Source organism: Lynx rufus, unplaced genomic scaffold (assembly GCF_022079265.1).
Source record: "Lynx rufus isolate CCGP_SWC_20201006 ecotype Redwood Valley unplaced genomic scaffold, mLynRuf1.p SCAF_4, whole genome shotgun sequence".
Lineage (NCBI taxonomy): Eukaryota > Metazoa > Chordata > Mammalia > Carnivora > Felidae > Lynx > Lynx rufus.
The window spans coordinates 99730756-99752856 of NW_025814856.1; the positions used below are offsets into that span (position 1 = coordinate 99730756).

Here is a 22101-nt window from a genome sequence, read left to right on the forward strand (position 1 = left end):
GGCCCTAGAAAGCAAATGCAGAAAACACAGACATCAGCTCAGTGTTCTTTTGCAAAGACTGACAGGCTTTTATCCTAATCATAAAAAGATTGCAGTATGAAGATTCGTTTCTCCCTGTTAAGAAAAGCAAGGCCAAATACCTTTTACTTCCATGGGCAGTTTCATGTCTTTGCTAAACTGAATTTTTAGTGTGGGCTCTGGTCCTGCATTTTCTATTTTCATTTCTGTAAGAGCTGTGTCCATACTTGGAAAACATTGGTGGACTGTGCATAGAAATCAGCCAGTCAGCCCACCACACAGTCTGGCAGTGCTCCTGACATCTTCTGTAGTGGCTTGCACACACTGTCATTAGATTATGCATTCTGACCACCCTGCATTGCTTACCCTGGTGTGGTCTTTCTCTTTTAAATGGAATGAATAGAATCAGGAATATAGATCTTAGAATTATCTGCATTGAGGTAAGTGGAAAAGCTATATTTAGAGGCTTGGCTTGGTCAGAGGTTTTTATTTTTACTTTTATTTTTTCCTGATTTGGTTTCTTTGTTCTTAGCATTCTCTTTTTAAAGATTATTTGACAATGGCCTGAAACTGACAATGACCTGAAACCCTCCTCATTTCAGAGGGAAAGCAGAGCCGGGAAGTGGAGTGATCCCAACTCATTTCATTGGTGCCAGTGTTTAAAATCCTCACTTAACTTTCTTCTTATGTGTGGCTTTGCTTCTCCTTAAGATTCTGTAAAGGGTACAGATGAGATTGCAATTCATGGCTTTTGGCCTTCCAGTGTTTGGTTCTGGGTGAGGTTCCCGCTGACCGTGAAGAGAGCTGCCCTCATGAAGAGTGATGATAACACAGGAGGGAATGTAGACTGGTGGTCAGCAGGGGGACGGAAAGTCAGGACTTGCAGCCCTGGCCCTAGCTGACCACACTGCTGAGTCACCTGGGGGAGTCGTCGAGGCCATGTTGTCACGTTGTGGAAAAGAGACTTCCTGCCATCTCAATGGAATTATGAGGTTTATTGCAATGAACTTGATTTCTTCTCCCATCAGTTTTTGTCCCTTCCCCAGCCCAGCTTGTGGTCCATAATCCAAGTCAACAAAACAGCTATAGACACAAAGACATAAATTAATTTAAATGCATCTTCCAAGGAGTATTATGACCAGAGAATTGTTAGAATCTCGCTCAGGGATTTTTATTTTACTTAAAGGAAGGGTAACTTTCATATGGCCTGGCTGATAAAAAAAAAAAAAAAAAAAAAAAAAAAAAAAAGGAAAGAAAAGGTATTTTCTAAGCTTTTCTCTGGAATATAGCAAGGAGAGGTTACTTAGTAGAAGTAAAAAAGAGGAGGGGATTATGAAAATTAATAACAGGAAACTTCACTAAAATAGTCAGGAGGTTTTGACAGGGGGAGGTCTCATGCATGCCCTATGGCTCATAGTCAATTGCAGACCCAAGAGGAAGAGACGGACTTGACCTTGCACAAGGATGCTGCTCTACTACTCCAGCCAGGGGAGGAAGCACTTTCCTCATCCCCCGCACGGGCAACAGTCAATGAAAAGCCACCACACTTTGAGCTCCCAGGTTACTCCAGTGGATTTTAGTTCACAACAGCCTTCCCAACTTACCCCTTTTCTCCTCAAAAACATGCCTCTCCTTTGTTCCCCCACTTGCCTATGGCTTTGCTACACCTTGTTTGTCTTGGATTGCAATTCTGTTTTTTCCTGAATAAACCCATGTTTTGCTGGTAAAATAACTGGCAGTTTTTACCTTTAAGGGTAACAGGATGAAGGAAAAGAAAGTTCTCTGACAAGTAGGACTCTGTATTCAAAATGAGTTCCCCGGTGACAAAATCAAAGTATATAATAGGTGCTTAGTCATTAGAGAACAAAGTGGACAAAGAACATGCTAACTAATGTAATTAAAACCCAGTTTTCATTGTGATGATGGAGGTACTGCAGGCTGGAGAAGCCCGGAAGAGGACACCTCAACCATTGCTGTGTAGATCGTGATACACTTTTTGAAGTACACAGTTATGGAAAATTGAAGAATGCATATGGTGTAAATGTAAAATTAAGCTCTTACAAAAAAGATACAAGTTATATAGACGGGACAAGAGGAACATCAGCACAGCGGCTGTTTTGTGCCTTCAGAAAAAAGCCTAAGGGAGTTTACATGTACGTGCTGAAATGAAACACGGACATTCGGAAATACTTCTTTTATACCAATTGAGTATGACTGGTCTGATGATTGAGGCTTGAGCTAGACACTGATCCTTATTAAATCAAACAGCAGGGGCTTCTTTTTCTCTTTTGGCCCAGGAAGCTGGAAGCAGGGAAAATGCCTTGCCAGCTTTCACTCTTTATCTGCCCTCTTTCTGGAATCTTCTCCCCCAAAAATAGCACAAGCAGAATTGACCATTGGAATCCATCTAGGGAAATTAGAATTATCAGCAGGATTATAGCAAACAGATTGTATCGTAGACGATCCATTATCTGAAAATAGCAATGAAGGAGGCTGTACACCTTACGAGGGACCAAGTGAGCTATTTGATACAGAGAATGCCATGAGAATACACCTTTGAACAGATCATTTCTTAAGTGTTTTCTTTGTCTTGCCATCTCATATTGCAAGTGATCACGCTGCAGTGTAATATTATGATGAAACCTGAGACTAACTAGTGTCTGCTCTGCCCCATTCATGTGCATATATTACTGAAGGCACAGAACCCCAACACTGAAGATTATTCAGTCCCTGAATGCCCTTCTTTCCTTTCCCATGCCCTGGACTAATACTGTCTGAACTGGGCTTTCTCCAGGTGTGCCTCATCAGAGAATTGCCCCAGGAATTACTGATGCTGTGCAATGAGAGCCAGACGGCAATATGAGCAAGCTTTCTAGCCTGTCCCTCCCTTTGTCCTCACCACTCTGCCACCCAGCCATTCACTGAGGTCAGGGTAGCCTCGGTCTAAGGGGAACGGGTGTTCTCAGGGAACGAATTCTATTTACCTCTGAAGATTATTGTCAGGATAAAAGAGATTCTATAGGGGTATTAATCTGCTGGGGCTGCCATAAAAAATGCCATAGACTGGGTAGCTTAAACAACAGAAAATAATTTTCCCATCATTCTGGAGACTGGTAGGCCCAAGATCAAGGTGCCAGCTATTTTGGTGTCTGGTGAGGATTCTCTTCCTGGTTTATAGACACTTGCCTTCTGGATATATCCTCACTTGGCAGAGAGAGGGAGAAAGAAAGCAAGCTCTTCTGGTGCCTGATAGCATCATGAGGACTCATCCTCATGACCTTATCTAAAGCCAATTACCTCAAAAGCCCCATCTCCCATTAAAAACACATTGAGGGGTAGGACTTCAACATATGTTTGTGAAGGAATATGGACATTGTGAGAGCTTGGAGTTGAAGCTGCTGGCTGGCCGAAGAACTCACAAGTGTTGGTAGTGCGTTACATGAAGGGCAAGTCTTTTGCTAACACCACAAGGCTCTCTGGCCCAATGAGTGGAGTTTGATAGTAATTCTTTCTACAAGTAAAAAAAAATGTGGGGGATACAATTTGGTTTATAGTAGTAGGTGAACATTTCTTTACATATGGTTGTCTCAGTATCATTGCATGATGGTCACGTGGGAAGAAGCTTAAACCTTGGCATTCTTATTTTTCTTGCTTGAATATATTCCTAAAGAATTTCACCTAAATTAGATTCATTCATTCACTCATTCACTTATTCACTCATTCAACAGATATTTATGGAGTACCCACCATGACCAGGTCCTCACAGCAGTTTGCTGGAGCTGGGAAGAAGCCGCCTCCCTCCCCAAGAGCTATTCACTTTTTCCCAGTCCCCACCATGCCCTATTTCCCATCACTCGGCCAGTTCCCCTCACATTGGTCATATCCCCGGTCAGATCCCTGTGTGTGCTTTTTGTATGATCTGCCAGGTGAAGACGGAATCTGAGACAATTCCAAAATTCTCTTATCTCAATCATTTAAATGTTTGTTTCATAACATGATGATGATGAGATACTTACTGGGTCCTAGGAGACAGGTAAACACTATATAAGGCCATACAGCCTGGGATTGCAATTTGGGTCCCACCACCTAGAAGCTCTGTGACCATGGGCAAGTCATACACGACAGTAAAATAAATGAATATATATAAAGCACTTAGTGGCAGGCACCGAGTATGTGCTTGCTCAGTGTCAGCTACAGTGATGTAACATGCAGGAATGAAATTCCAAATATGTAGTAATCTGTATGGCACCATCCAGATAGCACAGATGTGGCCCTGCTTTGTATTAGGTGTTGCATCTGTAGTTGTTGAATGGGGGAGATGGTGACTTAGAGGTGCAGGAGGAAGGGACCAGGGTGACTGGGAAGCAGGGGAGCACTGGGAGAACATGAGGAAGGCATCTTACCAACAAGCACAAAATGATCTTGAAATTTTGATAACAGGTAATGCTGTACTGGTGTGCACGGCTTCAATATCATCCCTGCTACTCTGCTTCCACCATGTGCTAGGTACAGATGTATTTGCTTCTTTGGCTTAAGTACTCATACTGACTGCCTCAGGCACAGGCTTCATAAAGGAACCCCCTGGTCTCTACATAGCTCATATGGCTTCACTGAAGTCTATGTAGACTAGCTGGCCATTTGCCATACTGAACCCACTCTGGAGACCCTGAAGCAAGAGTAAGGAAGATGGGGTTGACAAATGTTCTACTTTCCTCCAAGACCAAATTAGCATGCCTGTTAAGAGCTGTCCCTCCTAAAGACATATGACCCAGGGCGCCCCTACATGGGGCTTTCATTCTCTGGAATATCAGACTGTGCTTTTCCTTTATCCTTCAGCATTTTAATATAGACAGAAGCAGGTTTGAAAGAATATCAGGATGGGAATGCAAGCTGGTGCAGCCACTCTGCAAAACAATATTGAGGTTCTTCAAAAAACTAAAAATAGAACTACCCTACAACCCAGCAATTGCCTACTAGGCATTTATCCACAGGATACAGGTGTGCTATTTCGAAGGGACCTATGCACCCCAATGTTTATAGCAGCACTATCAACAATAACTAAAGTATGGAAAGAGCCCAAATGTCCATCAATGGATGAATGGATAAAAAAGATGTGGTATATATATATATATATATATACACACACACACACACACACACACACACACACACACACACACAATGGAGCATTACTCGGAAATCAAAAAGGATGAAATCTTGCCATTTGCAACTATGTAGATGGAACTAGAGGGTATTATGCTAAGTGAAATTAGTCAGTCAAAGACAAAAATCCTATGACTTCACTCATATTAGGGCTTTAAGAGACAAAAAAAAGATGACCATAAGGGAAGGGAAACAAAAATAATATAAAAACAAGGAGGGGGACAAAACAGAAGAGACTCATAAATATGGAGAACAAACTGAGGGTTCCTGGAGGGGTTGTGGGAGGGGAGATGGGCTAAAAGGGTAAGGGGCACTAAGGAATCTACTCCTGAAATCATTGTTGTACTATATGCTAACTAATTTGGATGTAGATTAAAAAAAATAAAAAAATAAAACAAGTTAAAAAAAAAAAAAGAATATCAGGAATTCTTAAAAAAAAAAAAAAGGAGTCTCAGAAGGAACCCTCTCCCTCAAAGTTGTAGCTATGGAGGATGTCATTTCGGGAAAGGAAACAGTGAACAACAGAAAGGTGGGCTGTAGTATTGCCCCAGGCCACATTAGCACCCACTGAGAGTGTTCTAGGTGCTACCACCTCTGAGAGGAGTGCTAGTGCATTGCTTTGGTATCTTTATCTCATAAGCACAGATCCATTTCTGGAGTCCAGGCCATTGTATTTCTTAAAAATAGACCTTTTTTTCCCCTCTACAAACTTGACCAAAACCTTTTGATTTATGTGTATCTTTAAGTTGCCTAATATTTTTGGATGAAAGAGGTTGTTTGAACATGCCACGTCATTATAACTTACAGAGATGTATATTCCCCATTAGTCACATTATTTTAATTGATTTCAGACAATGACTCTCAACAAAAGGCTATCCATTCCCTTTTTTTGTGATTAATTCTTGAAATTACCTGAAAGCATTATTATTGAAGAGAATCCGTGGAAGTAGAATCATCATCCTTACTTCCGGGAGAAGTTTTCTAACCTTTGTTGTAATAAGTAGTCTACACTTTGCTTACCATGCTTGTATTTGATTTCTAATTTTTAAAGGAAATGGGCATTATTAGCCAAAGAAATAAATAAGGTGTTGCTTTTCTTAGGCAAAATATTTAGCTTAGTCAATTTTCAGTTGTAATCGCCTTATAAATGTGTTGAGTTCATATCTTACATGCCCACAAATCATTGTTGCCATAATAATTTTATATCTACACTTTTTTTGTTGTGGTTTCTAAAGCTGATATGTTTTCTTCTAATGAGTTGTTTAGAAAGTATTCCCAGCACCTACATCCAGTAAGGTGGGTTATTTAAAAGTCCTTCTCCACTTCTTTTTTTTTTTTATTTTATTTATTTATTTTTTAATTTACATCCAAATTAGTTAGCATATAGTGCAACAATGATTTCAGGAGTAGATTCCTTAGTCCTTCTCCATTTCTTAATAACTTGGTCTGACATTATCTTGAGTAGATGAAATAAAATTTATTCCTTATATGCAATAAAAACCTTTGTTTCTTTAAATAAGTTTAAAAAAGTAAAATAAGTTTATTGTAAATATCGTCTTCTGAAAAAAGAAAGGGACAGAAGCAAAAACTGCACACAAGTGCCCACACTCATATAAATACACACGCACACACCCAAGACTCTAAAATCCTAGTCAAAAGCTATATTTCATAAAAGAGAATTATAGTAATGTTGATGGTTTGCCAAAACCTCAAGCAGTGACAAAATCCACAGAGTGTCCTGAAAAGGATGCCTTTGCAAAACCATGCCTCTCCAGATGGTTTAGATTAGAGATGTTTAAAAACACATGGCAGCATTAGTTTGGTTTAGAATTCATAGTTAATTCAGTAGATAAAATAATGCAAATTTGAAACCCTAGCCTGTGTATCAGAAAAATCATCAAATCTTATGATTGCTCTTAGGGGAGGTTGGTATGTGATGTGTTGATTTTTAAATGATCTAATTGAAATAATAAAATTAAGGAAGAAGGGGTAAAAAAAAAAAGGATTGAAAATACAAGAGTATAAGTAGAAACTTTCTTCTCTGCAGAATATTTATTCCTTTGAGCTGTCATATCCAATCAATTTGTATGGGATTCGACGGCCAATTGTCATTTCCTGAGATAAACTATGTAAAGAGGTTGTGTTACAGAGACAGCATGAAAAAAAAAATAGAAAAAATAACTCCAGAGCATGAAGCAAAGAGAAGTCAAAATGTCCCCCAAAGTGCTGCCAAGATCTCCTCACCTTGCTAAGGATAGTTGATAAGCAGCTTACACGCAAGTTTTCCCTTTGGCTTAGTCAGCTTTTCCCCCTGCACATGTTTCGTAAACAGAGTGCTCTTGTCAACATTTTAGTAAATTATTTTGCCTTACATGTGGTTTTTAATCTCAGTGGGGGCTGTCTGTAGACACTGATGTCACACACTGTGTTCTTCCACACGAGATGTGTAACAGTTACCCTGGGGCCCTAAAGGCTCCATCACTAAAAGCCTGGCTCCCACTGTCCCTTCCCTTGTGTTTAAAATCAAAGTATCCCACCTTCTGATCCCACAGTGAGGCAACCAGCAAGCAGGTCCTAGAAAATAATTTTTGTATGGGAACAGTATTAATTTAGTGATGTGTATTATCGTGTGTCCTACCTGCCACACAAATAAAAGCATTCAACTGTGCTAAAATTGCCGCTAGAAGATTGTGCGTGCAAGAGCTCAAAGCCTTTCAGAAAATACGAGACAAAGATTCTGCAAAAATAGAATCAGAAGTTTTCCCACAACAGTTGATGGGATTCAAAGGGCTTGACTCTCAAAGGTGGCACAGTATTTTTTCCCCTAGAAAGAAACACATTTTGAGTGTTTTCTAAGTATAAAAACTAGAATTGTGGCTTTTAATGTCTGGAAAGAGCTCCACAGTCAAAGCAAATGTGCTCTGTTAGCAGCAAAGTACAAGCACGCACGCACGTGCATGCGTGCACGCGCGCGCACACACACACACACAAACACACACAGAAATGTAGGCGAGAGAGGACAGACCCTGTGCACATACTTCGTGAGCATTTATGGAGATTTCCATCATAAATTTAATTGAATTCTGTTTGAGCAGCAGAGACATTGCATTGGCCAATGTTAACTACTGACCCATAGTTCTGCATCCATACCCATTTAATATTTGTAACCAGAGATTATATTTTTGTTGCATCTTCTAATCATTTTTAAATGGAAATCCCTAGCTAAGTCAAATTACCATTTTTAAATAGTTTAGCCATGTTGCAATCTAAGGGGTGTAGGAAGGGATTTTTTTGCTTTCCCTTTTGCTTTTCGTGTGTACATTGTTTCTCATATATGGGTTAACCCTCTTTCCATGAGACCTATTAATATGCAGAATTGTAGAATCTCAGAGTTTGAAGGAAACTTCGTGATTTTCTGGGCCAACCACCTATTTGATGCCTGAACTCTCTCTAATTCTTCTCGATTCTGTCTTCCCCTGCCAAGTCGTCATCTTGCTTGGCTTGAGCATTGCTCATGCTCCTGTCCCAGAGCAAACCATCCCATCTCTGGCCAGTGCTGCAGAGTTTTCCAGTGTGCTTGCAGCAGAATGGCATTTTGTCTTAAAGGATTATGGATCACGGACAGAGGCAACATGACCTTGGAATGTCAAGGGGAACAATCCCTCAAGCAAGGCAGCTGACTTTGGGTTTCTGCAAGAGTGGGGATGAACACATAAATACAGTATTCTCCCTCCCACCCCCTTCGTCATGTGTCTCACCATCTTTGTCCTCAGCTGGCTTTCTTTGACATCACTTCATTGAAGGTGTAACGACGTGGTATCAACCTATGGCCATTAAGATTGATGAGACTTCACTTTGGGGGAAGGTGACCAGTGGAAGGAAAGTTCTACCTGTGCTCTACCTTCTCTCCTCCCCTGACCTCCCAAGCCACACTTTTGATCATACTGTCTACCTGCTTCATGGCATCTTCTTTAATGTGTTTGCTCAAATTATGAGGACTTGCTAAATTTTGGAACTGGGTTTCGTTGGATTTTCCTGTCTCTATATTGAAGCTGCTGAGACAGGCGTAACACAAACCTTCTGCCTTTAGAACATTATAATATGTTCTCCCCTTTGTGAGGGGGACATCTGAGCCAAGTTCTTTAAAACATCACAGATTCAGACAACATGGAGAAAGAAGGCCAGTTCTCAATCAGATATGGCTCACTAAAGGAGACCTTGATAAATAAATGATTTTTTTTTTGAAAAGCAAATAATCACATCCTCTAAACTATTTTTTGTATATATAGGAATTTTCATATATCAGGTTCTCTGCTGATTTGGGGCATTGTTACAGAAATACGAAAATATATGCACACCAAGACTGTGTGATAACCTGAACTAGTAATCAAATGTCAGAGGCCTGACTGCTTTAATGAAGAGTTAGGAAGGTTTTGTTGTCTATATGCTATACTTCGTAAATGGACTTTTATGAAATGCTTGAGGGACTCAGAAATCATTTGTTCCCCAACACTATTGATTTAGTTAGAAAGTACTATTTTTCAGACAGTGTAAAGGGAAGCCAGTTATCCTTTATTCTTCTGTGGTAATTTCACAGCTTGTTAGGCAGTTCTTGTTTCCTAAGAATAATATCAAAACAAATGGGAGAGAGGGGTCTTGAGCTTCTCATACCTATATTATTTCAACACCACACTAAAAATATTTCCCTGAAAACCCACATGGATTTCTTATGTTCATATCAGGGATGCTTATCCTGAGAGATCCAAGACTGTTGAATCTTGTCTATCAGTAGAGTGCATTCAAATCATAAGTATCTTAATTACTGCTCTCCACCTCAAAACTCCTCTAATGCAAGGAAGGATATATGTGAACAAATACATAATATATCGCTATTCTGCATAGTTCCTACTGAAACCTTTTAATGAGCATAAGTATGACTGGTTCCTATCAACAATATTTGGGCACATAATTCTGGGACAGCAGAGAACTACTTGATATGATACACCGGGAAGAATGAAAGTGCTGACATAAGGCAAGTCTTTCATTTTTACCTACAGAATACAGTTTGCCATACTGTTAAGTTGATGGAAGGTCAGCGCAAAGAGAAGCACTCTAAGCATCCGTACAACCTATTTTTCGAAAGTCTAATGGATTTTTGTTGCCTAGTTCACATATAACAAAGTAAGAAAGACGATGCCTTGGAAAACAGGCAATATCAGTTAAAGCAAAGTTTAGTATAAATGCCAGGACTGAACATTAGAATTTTTATGTGCCCAAAGCCTGATTCCTTAGAACCTGAATTTTCTCTCTATCTCTGGCTCTGAGCCCAAGGGGCCACGATCCATTTCACTACTTCAGCCCATTCAGTGACCACCTGTGTTCCAACAGTGAAGTCAGACCAAGAGGAAAGGAGGGTCGCTGGGCTGCCCAGATCCATATTCACTCAAGCCGCTGTATTTATTATTCCACTAGGGAATGCTCTGCCCTTGAAGGCTGATCCGATGAGGGTGGGATCACAGGCAGCAGGTATGCCATGAACAACAAACCCATATTCTTAACATATGTTTAATTTGAGAAACTCTCCTCCTTTAAAATACCTCTTGATTTTAAATCCACATCCTGATTTGCCCACTCTTGTTACCGTTTTCTGCTGCCTGTTCTGAATTAATCCTTTGAGGTGGTCATTCCCCGGAAAGAAACAAGGAAAATGAGAAGAGAGATGTAAAGTTGGGAATGTGAATGAAAGAGAATGGGAGAAAGCCGAGGGAAGGGGATCATTAAGTAAGTCTGTTTTCGTGAGCTAGGTTTCCTTTGAGCCGTGTGAGACAGAAGAGGCAGAAGAAGAGAAATACAAGGAAGAGGCCCTCAAAAGGTTACCCATTAATATCCCTGCTGAAGAATGGAGATCATTTTTGCAGTGGAGCTCAATTTACAGAGATTAGTTTGTTTCTTCATCGTCCTTCATCTCAAAGAATTGATATAATCTAAAAGTGGTTAAAATTATTAAAATAGTTTCCATAGTAGAAAATTAAATGATTTTACTAACTGTCAAAGTCAGTGTTTAAACTGAGATCATTTGAATTATATTTTATATAGTGATCATGTCACTGGGATGTCTAAACATTCTTTGTAAAAGCAATAATCTCTGATTCTGATTTTTCATCCACAGAAAACTGATTGAAGATTAGAAATATTAGCCACCAGTTGCTTTTATTTGTAAAACCTACAGAGGAGGCTGCTTTACTTGACGAATTCTGAATTAAAATACATTCTCCACCATGGAACTGTTAATCCTCTAGGAGACTTTCTACGAGTTTCTTAGCTATATTTTCAGCTCAGAGGATTATAAAACTGCTTCAAATACTTGATTTGGAATATATTTAAAAGGGAAATAGCAACATCTTATGCTATTAAATATATTATAAAATAGAAAAATATTATATTGCTTGATGTCACCGAATTCATTTTCCCTCTATGTATTAGTCCATCTATCTGTCAAATCCTGGCTTTCCTAAGCCACACCAGACTGATTTAATGAGGTCTTGTTAACAGCATAAACCATACATCTATAGCTCTCACCCCATCTGCAACTTAAGCTCTCTGGGCTCTTCAAATCTTCCCTCTTGTTTTCTGGGCCTTCCCAGCGGGAGTCACAAGTATGTTCACGAATAAGGTCTCAAGGACGGCCTATGATGCTAAAGGCAGCTTGCTGGACCTCCAGCATCCAAGCCCCACCACTTTCCCCGATGCTCCCACCCCATCAGACACCAAGGGCTTGCCGTCACACACCTCCGGAGCGAGCTTCACAGCCACGTGCTGGCTTTCATTGCTGCGGAGCTATTGTTGCTGATCGTGTTCCAGAGCCCTGAACAGCCCAGCAGCTTCCAGAACAAGCCAGTCAGGATGTGGTCCACAAACAGGGAGACAGAGATTCTCTCCCCTAAGTGTGTAGTCTTTATGTCAAGGAGGCCTTAATAATACATGGCTCCAAAGTTCATAATACAAAGTACATAATACATAATACATAATACATAATACAAAAAAAATACAGTTTTTATATTTTACCAGTAGCACCCTAATGCTATTAGAGTTCTGACAGGCCCACCCCATGCGTCTGCTCTTCATGATTATCCAAATTGCGAACACTGCTTAGGCCCAAACTGGACTCCCGGGCTAAGTTAATTTCAGGGTTGAAATGTAGTGATTTTTACTTCAACATCGGAATGGACTGCATTTTATCCAGAACAATTGAACAGACCTTTATTGTGCCTAGCACCCTGCTTAGGTGCCAAGGCCACAATGATGAATATGGTCTGTACCCTGCCTGTGAGGAATGTATGCCTGTTCTCTTAGGTCAAAAACAAGAATGAGCGATCTGCAGTAGATTGCAAGCTATAAAACTGAAATAATTAGTGCATATTTTACCCAGAACACCCCCCACTCTGGGTGTCATCTGACTTAAGACTTAGTGCGAAAAGGTGAAAGTGGTGTGGAGATAGGGATGGTTAGGTTAGTTTGTGGAAACAGCCTTTGGAAGCCTGAGCTAGCTTGCATTAGGAGGGGGCGACCTCACATGAAGAATACCTACCTCCTACCTCAAGATCCTGCAAATGGTTTGGGGATGGGTGGTGAACCACAGGTATGCCTAAGGCTGGTTCCTATTAGACAGGGAAAACTAGAAACCTCGCCTTCCCTCATCCTTGCTGTGGAATGAAACCAATAAAGTCAGTTACTATTTAGACAAGTGAGTGAATGCTGTCCGTTTGGGAGAGAATGTTCCTGGGGAGGAACTGACCAGTAGAGGCCACTGAAGGGCTTTTGGGGACAGGGGGAGAACACCACTAGACAGTAGTTCAAGTAATGCAAGAATCAATGGCAACTCTGTTAACATCATTAAGTTAAGTCTACCTAAATCAAAAGCATAAGGAAAACCTTACCTTTGCATATATATTTTTGTCATTCTGCAAATAAAACATGTAGTTCAAAATCTGGCACAACGACTGTCTACACAGACTGAATTCTATAGCAGAAAAATACCTAAGAGAAGTTTGTATTGCCAGATGCTTGGCATCATGTAGTCAAAACATTTGAATGTGTTTTAAAATAGTCTTCCAGATGTGTGACAGCTTGTAGCTAGCTATACCCTAGTCTACAGTTTGGAAAGGGGGGTGAAAAACTCAGGTTGTTATTCAAATTATACAGGACAATGAAACTCTCATTGCCTTCCTAGCCTCATTGCCTTAAAAAGTTGAAGGGTTTTGGGGGTTTTTTGGTTTGTTTTGCCTTTTGACAAAGTTCTTCACCTCTACATTTGAGCTGGCCAATATAGACATAGATGGAACTTTCCACAGTACCTCGTATTTGCCATGTGAAAGACATTATCACCACCAAGTTACAGCATTTTCTGACTCCAGGAGTAGTTATTTAGAAATTAAACTTTATTTTGTGTTTATTTTCCCTGCCTCTTGATGTTAATTCCAGATCAGTTTCTTTACATTTTAAGGCTCATGATCAAGAATATGGAATTAAATAAGGAAAAAAATATGTATTAGAGGTTTATTTACCTTTGAACTAGATTTTCCCATAGAAATTCACATTCCTTAGTGAAAGCCTATGTGCTGTGTTAGACCCACCGCAGGAAGCTTATATGTGCAAACAGTAGGTTTTAAATATTTGGTGATCTACTAGAACTGCAGGAAAAATTATTCTGGAGAATTTACACAGTCTCGCACAATTATTTCCTCTAGGCCACAGAGAGATATATTATTTGTACTTAAGATAACCAGTAAGTAAATCTGTGGACTTTGTCACTGATGTAATGTGGTGTGGTTGGTTGCCAGATTTAAAAGAAGGGAATGCCTGGGGTATTGAATGCTGAAGTGTTGTTGCGTGTCAATCAACTTTTCATTACTTATCCCTTATTGTCGTTATCTTAAGTGCAGTGTTAAATTAATTTACAATTATTCCCAATTACTCTTTGATACCAGTTATATATGCTGCCTTGATAGAATTGGCATTAAACAAATACAGTAGGTTGTCATCCCTTTCTGAATGTTACAGTTAAGTCAAAGATAAGACAGGATTCCTGTAATTGCTTTGACTGAGAAGTGGTAGAAATTTGCCCTAACTGACACAAACTAACCTGCATAAAATATCAGTTGCTTCAAAATAATTGAAAATTTCAAAATGAAAATAGGTAATTGTCCACCACTAAGGTTCCTATGGGTTGCCTGCCAAAATCATCCTGAAACTTTACCTGTGTTGGTGGGAGGAGGATTGGGTGGCAGTTGGAGGTAGTTTGCTGTCATATATATTTTAATGCCAAGAGAAAAACCTGAAAGAGTTTTGACAGAAGGTGTATGGGTCTTGATCGACATGGTGGTTAGTAGCATCTCTAGTGGGAGAGCAGTTCAGGGACTGTGGCCTCGATTTGAAGCATTTATTTTGGAGGGGAAGGTACATGACTTGGAGGTTAATAACAGAACGAAGCTTGGGTTTTCACTGGTAGGATTGCAATATGATGCATGCATCTTTACTTCTGCCTGAAGATTCCCCCCTCTCTTCTTTGTTGGTTGATCTGTTTGCAATGGTAATTGGAGAAAAGAGTTGAGTATGAGATGGGATGCAAGGGAAGTAGAAAGGGGTTTTACATCTCTATTCTGGCTCCGTTTTTGTCTCTATGTGACAGTGAGCAATTCACTCAACTTGGTCAGGAAAATCTGTCACAACAGATTATATTCTGTCTACCAGATGAAAGAGAGTAAAATAGAACCAGCATGCATTTTTAAAGCCTAAACAAGGTCAGGTGAGCATGAGCCTGAATGAGTATGAAGGTTGTAGATTTGAGCGGGATCAGAAGTGTACATGCACACGTGACCATGACTTTGGTTAGTGATGGGTGATGGGAATTGGCTAACCTTACAAATAACTCAAAGTATTTACCCTACCGTTTTTGCAAAATATTTACAAGTTGATCAAATACTTATTGAACACTGTGGTAGGCAGAAAGAATAATGGCCACCCAAAGATGTCTACCTCCTAATACCAGGAACCTGTGAATATGTCCCCTCATGTGGCAGTTATGTATATGTGATTGAATTAAAGATCTTAAGAAAAGATCATTCCAGGTTATCTGGGTGGGCCCAATGTAATTTTAAGGGTGGGTCCTTATAAGTGAAAGAGGGAGTCAGGAGAGCCAGGCTTAGAAGGAAGTGTGATGATGGAAGCAGAATCAAAATGATGTGATAGAAGAAAGACTCAACCAGCCATTGCTGCTTTGAAGATGGAGGATGGCTGTGAGCCAAGAAATGGGGCCGGCCTGTAGACTCTGGAAAGAAGGCAAGGAAACTGATTCTCCCCTAGAGCTTCCAGCAAGGAATGCAGCCCTGCTCTCCCCTCAGTTTTAGTCCTCCTAGCCTCCAGAAGCATAGGGTAATAAGCTTGTATTGTTTGAAGCCACTCAGTGTGTGGAAGTGTTACAGCAGCAATAGGAAATGAATACAAGTACCTACTAGTTCTCAGGAACCGTCTCAGGCACAAAGCTCAACACAGAAAAGAAAAGCATACCTCTTGCCCTTGTGAGGCTTACAAGTCCAATATGCCCAGTATTTTGCCCATGAGGACGTTAAGCCTGATAGAATTAACAGGATTTTCACACAGAAAATTGGTCTTGATCACCAGCCCATGGATCTCTACACATCCGTAGTCTATGAATAGGAGGGGTAAAAAAATCCCATCCTGGTCCTCCCGCACAAATTTCATGTGTCACCCTAAAGACTGCTGTCTTCCAACCAACACAGGAAACAGCTTAATGCCAATCTCCTCGTTTTTATTTATGATAGATCATCTATAAATCTTAGGATGGATCATCTGTAGAATAACAGTCCTGCTTTTGCATTCTGAAGAGCTGGAGCTACCTAAAGCCATTAAATGAAAAGGCCTTTTCCCTAGGACAGTGGTTCTTAACCTAAATGAAGAAAGTACATCCTAAAGGAGTTAAATCACGTGAGCAAAGTCACACAGCTGTACCACAAGCCCCTGCTAGAATTTGAGTTTCCTGACCCCCTTTTCAGCCTCTGCCCATTTTTCCTACAGACACTGTAGTGTCTGGATCCAGCTGGCTTTTTCAAAATCTGAAGTAGGAATGGAGGCCATTTCACTAACCTACTTCCGAGCACACAGTGTGGATTACAGAAGGAAATTAACATGTAAAGAAACCTTTTGGAAACTAAAGAAGCCATGTTAGTTCTCTTGCTATATTATTTGGCTGGTCTCACAGTTGGTGTCATTTTCAAGTGTGGGGCTTGATTTAATAGAGACAGCCAACAATTGTGGATCTAATCAAATGGAGCTCGAAGCACATAACTTTTCAGTGTGAGGGAGCTATAAGAAACATTTGCAAGTTTCGGAGTGGTCTGACAGGAATAAGGCAAAAAGTATTCAAACGGAGTTGGAAAATCAGGCTGAGAGATCTTGTTTTTCAGTTCTGTTATAGTCACTTTGTGAAGTATTGCAGACAATTCATTATAATTTATCACACTGATACTCTTAGATTGGATGAAACCCAAACACAACTGAGTTAGATGCATATTAAATTACCTCTTACTTAAAAGGAGGGTGGTCTCACCAAGGCAGGATGGAGTTCATTAGCAGGCTGAGAAGTTTTTCTTAACTCTTCATCATCTGGTTTCATATTGTTTCTGGTTCCCCAGGAACACTGGACACCTTTCTTTTTTCAACACTTGAGAAATAACGCTGGGCACTTTGTGAATCTCGTAGCAAACTGTAGCAACCAGTTCCAAAAATAAAATGCTCATCATCACAAGTCTATAAACAAAATTCAGATTACTATGAAAAACTGCTGCTATTCTTTACATAAAATCATTTTTTTTTAGGGAAAAGGAAAAGAAATATTGTCCGTGTGTATTTTTATTTAGATATGCACAAAGTAACATATTCCACTCCATTATCATAACTGACTGGCATGTATATTGGATTTACTCTGACACATGTGTTTAGGAATTACCATCACATTTCTTTCTTCCAGCTGACCAGCACTATCACCCATATCATCCAATGAAGGACATGGTTCAGACAGGATTCTGTTGACAGACAGCCTTTCATATGGCTCTACACTCTTTTCCCAAAACTAGAAGCTTCAAACTCCATGTGAATGGCCTTTAATTTGTACATTCTGAGTTTTGTGAGGTAGGGTTTTCCCCTGGGAGACAAAAAAAAGGACAGAGAAAAATCTCAAAAGTGCTATAAATTTAGCCATTTGATCCCAAAGGATTTTTTATTCATACATTTTTGTTTGTCACTGAATTTGTTTCTCTATTTTGTCACTCTTTTAAAAACCAGCTCCAGATTGGGGCACCTGGGTGGCTCAGTCAGTTAGGCATCCGACTTTGGCTCAGGTCATGATCTCGTGGTTTGTGGGTTCGAGCCTCACATTGGGCTCTGTGCTAACAGCTCAGAGCCTAGAGCCTGCTTCGGATTCTTTGTCTCCCTCTCTCTGCCCTTCCCCTGCTCATGCTGTGTCTCTCTCTGTGTCTCAAAAATAAATAAACATTAAAAAAATTTTTAAATAAAAAATAAAAACCAGCTCAGGTTGAACACTGGGGAATTTGATACCTATTTATCCTCTGGTCTTCTAAGTACACCTACATGTTATGTTGAGAGGGGATTTCTTTCTGCTTAGAAATGAGCAACCAGGACAGATTTCTAACCCTTTCCACACTCTAGTGTCTCTCGTTCTTTGGGTCTCTTGTTAAACACCAAAGAATCTTCAGTGGAAAAAACATTGGTGTGGAAATTGGGGGCTGGGTGGGCCTCGGGATTGGGTGACAATCACAAAAGTCAGTTCACCCTTGTCTCTTGCATCCATCTTTTAGCAGGCACTTACACCATTTTTTTCTGGTCCTTCTCAGCACTTCAAAGTAGTAATGTATCAATAGAACCACCAAGCTAGACACAGTCTAACAGGTCATCTGGTCCATCTCCATGCTGCAGGCATCAGCGTATCTAAGTAATTCCAGGCAGATGAAAAGAGACAAAGACTGCTTCTGCCTTTGTGCCACATCACTTCTTGGCTGGAGGACCTCACTTCCCATTTGTTTCCCCCGAGGTCTGTATTCACCATGTAGTTTTAATATGAGAAAGGACCTATTTTTGCAAAATTCTTTTATTTTCTTGCTAAATTTAAAATGATCCAACTGATTCCATCCACTGTCACAGCTGGCAAAACCACTACAGTCAATCAAAAAACCCATGTGAAGAGCTTTGCATAGTGGAATGCCTTAGGTTGTTGTTTTTTTTTTTTTAATGGTCCCCCTATAATTTCTGATCTAAGTGGCTTGGTAATAATCTAATGTGGGACATTCCATGACTCTTTGGGTGGACGCTCCAAATGTAGATTTATTTTATCAGCAGGGGCTTGTTGAGTGACAGATAGAGGGAGGCTGTATTTTCTTCCTCCTTTTTGCATCTCAAGCGTAAAACCCAAATCCTACAAATTCAGAAAGAAATTGTCCACAAAGCAAGACAGATCTATCGTGCAATCGTTTTTAGACATTCTTGCCAATACAACAGGTCTGAATCTGATCAGCCTGTTTATTATTGTGTTTGTAAAAAAGAATAGCTGATAACCGGATTCTGTTAGATTCAGCTGAAAGCCATCACTGCCTTTTGTACATGGCCAAGGAAAAATTCAGACTACGAACTGGCTCTTTTTTACATGGTTTACATGGCTTACTCTGTCAAGGTTGGGTGGGGGAGGCAGGAGGCAGGGAAGGGGGTGAGGGACCAGTGTTTCTGAATGCTGTGTTTGCCCTCTTGGTAAGGACTTAGTACTTTTTCAATAAAAAATAAATTTAATTTGTGGCTACACTTCAAGTAAGATGGTTTGATGGTAAAAGGAGAGCAGTCCCAGCTCTGGATTTAGAGAAGTCGTGTGGCTGAGTCCCTTAGCGTCACTTTCATGTGGTTGGGTGTGCCATTCTCAGAAACCACAAACATTTTTGAAGATACTGAACTGGAGACATTCACAATTCTTCCCTCCCTTTTTTCGCTATTAATCCTTCATGTTTTAACAAGTACTGAAGTTAATGCCGCCTACACTCTTTCCTGTCAAATTGGAAGTCTTTTCCTTCTCTCTTGAATAAAGTAATCTGTTCTTTTTAGTTCATACCCCCATAAGTCAAAGTGGTGGATGTCAACACATGACATATCCAAATATCAACTTCCTTTTTTTTTTTAATTAAGCAGGATTTAGACATTTGATTTGAAGAAAGCTGGTGCTCATTAACATATAAAGCAACCCCTATATTCATCTCTTCCTATGCTTTTTTGTCCTTTTTATAAAGCAAAAGTTCACTTTCAGCTTGCAACACAATCCTATTCCAGCCCAGGCATAGCAACTGGGTTTCTTATTCCCTGAAAAAAACACACTAAATGATGAATAAATGATTAGAAGTCTGTACTGAGAAAGCTTCTTTGACCTGAGCATGTTTTAGTGAGCCTTATTTCCAGATATGGGGGTACAGCCCCACCTTGCTTTATCCATAGTAAAGTTTTTAGAACAAATTTATAAAAATGGACTCTGTGTGTGTGTGTGTGTGTGTGTGTGTGTGTGTTATAATCCCCTTTCACTAACTGACCTGGAACTCGGGTTTCTTTTTGTTCAAATGTTTGTAAGACCTAAAAAGACTTTTGTCTAGGCCTAATGATAAGAAAAAAAATTAAACCCAAGTTGAGGGACATTCTAGGAAATTCCTGACCACCAGTGCTCTTCAAAACAGTTAAAATCATCAAAAACAGGCGAAGTCTGAGAAATTGTCACAGTCTAGAGACACCTTAGGGGACATGATGACTAGGTGATGTGTCTCCTGGATGGAATCCTGGAGCAGGAAAAGGGCATTGGGTACAATTTAAGAATACCTGAACAAAGCATGGATTTCAGTAACAGTGTATCGATATTGGTTTATTCCTTGTGAAAAATGTGCTATATGAATGTAACAACAGGGAAGGTGTTAACAGTAGGGAAAAGGGTGTGAGGTGTATGGAAACTGTTCTATCTTCACTACTTTTCTAAAAATCTGGAACTATTATAACAAATTTATGAAAAAATAAAATATAAATTTGTGCCAACTTCTCTATAGAACTCTTACTAGTTGTGATGACTAAAATAGGGTTGGAATTTAGGAAACAAACCGGATGAACGTATGGGAAGGAGGGGGAGAAGGGAGAGAGGAACAAAGCACAAGAGACTCTTAATGAAGGAGAAACAACTAAGGGTTGACGGAGGGAGAGGTGGGAGGTTGGCTGGATGGGTGATGGGCATTAAGGAGGGCACTTGTTGTGATGAGCACTGGGTGTTGTATGTAAGTGATGGATAAATGAATTCTACTCCTAAAACCAATATTGTACTTTATGTTAACTAAAATTAAAAATATATATATTAATTAGAAAGGGGGGGGGTAGGAGCCACTTTTCCTTTTATAAACCAAGTTTGTAAAGGAAACAAACTTTCCTTTTATAAAGAAATAGGAATTTCCCAGTTGTTGTTCAGTGTAACACCAGGTGGGTCCTATCCAGGCCAACACCTGGCACAAGGAATGTTTCCAATGCTTTGTGCAGGTGATAGTCTAAAGCAGTTACTTTCTAAGAATGACTTTGCATTTTATTTATTTTTTAAATGTTTCTTTATTTATTTTGAGAGGAGGGAAGGAGCAGAGTGGGAGGGAGAGAGAGAATCCCAGGCAGGCCCCAGGCTCAGCGCAGAGCCCAGTGCAGGGCTCAGTCTCACAACCATGAGCTCATGACCTGAGCCAAAATCAAAAGTCGGTTGTTTAAACAACTGAGCCACCCCAGACATCCCAGAATGGCTTTGCATTTTAAAGGATTTTTTGCCAAGATTTTCCACCTTGCTGTTGGGTTGGTCTTGTTAATGCTTTTTCAGGGGCACTCTTCCCTTCTACAATAATTAATAACAATTCACATAATTATTTGGGGGATAAACACTCATTTACGAAGAAATTGTTGTATTGGAACGGCATTTTTGGTTTGGCTGCATAGTGACAAGATGAAAACACAACATTTTTCTCCCAAAGCAGTGACAATAAATACAGAGCTTGTCAGTAGTGATGCAATCGGTTTCCAGCTGCTAGCTGTTCAGTAGGCTCCTATGAAATGATTAATTGGTCTCAATCAGTTCGCAGCAGGAAGTACCCACCTCATGGTAAATATCACCACAATTGGTACTAATTAGCTCTGTTGTCACCTGTCACAACTGGTAGGCTAAGAGCTGAGTCACGTGATCATTCTCTATACTGGCAACATAAGTCCAACCGGAGAGGGGTTGGAGACTCATGGCCACTGTAGCAGCCAGGGTTCCCCAAATCCCTGTCTGCCATGTGGGGATGAATGAGGCTTAGTCAGTGATTATCAGTCCCGCAGTGTGAAGTCAGAGGTGTGGCGCTTAGGAGCGGGAGTTTGTGTACCTCCAAGAGAAAATGCACCTGGTTTTCAACTGATACAATGTTTCGTGGCACACTGGCTTCTAAATCAGCCAGCCTGTAGTTCAAATCTGGGCTTTGCCACCTGGTATTCATTTGATCCAAGTCAGTGGCTTTATGTGTCCATGCCTGGGTTTCCTAATCTGAAATAATGAAGGCAAAAATTACTCACCTAGTAGGACTGATACAGCAATATATACCAGGTTTGGCACTTAGTAGGTACTCAAAAATTTTGGAACACCCCCGCAGCGCATAACAATGTAAATGGTATGACAATGATGATGTTTGTTATCCCTCTTACTAATAAATAAGAACTTTCAGATGTTTGGTGCCAGCATGAAGAGTGATGCTGAAGGGAAGTTGGGAACCAAACCTTCACTGCCCTTTTTATTGATCCTATTCTAAG

The 22101-nt window shown here is 40.1% G+C and overlaps 1 protein-coding gene and 1 non-coding gene across 5 annotated transcripts in view; both read left to right on the forward strand.

Annotated features, from left to right (window-relative positions):
• Positions 1 to 22101, forward strand: part of DYNC1I1 (dynein cytoplasmic 1 intermediate chain 1) — a 283160-nt gene that overhangs the window by 180253 nt on the left and 80806 nt on the right. The window lies entirely within an intron of this gene.
• LOC124525240 (small nucleolar RNA SNORA62/SNORA6 family) lies at positions 3384 to 3537 on the forward strand. Its single transcript, XR_006965448.1, has one exon. It is a non-coding gene; the product is annotated as a small nucleolar RNA SNORA62/SNORA6 family (small nucleolar RNA).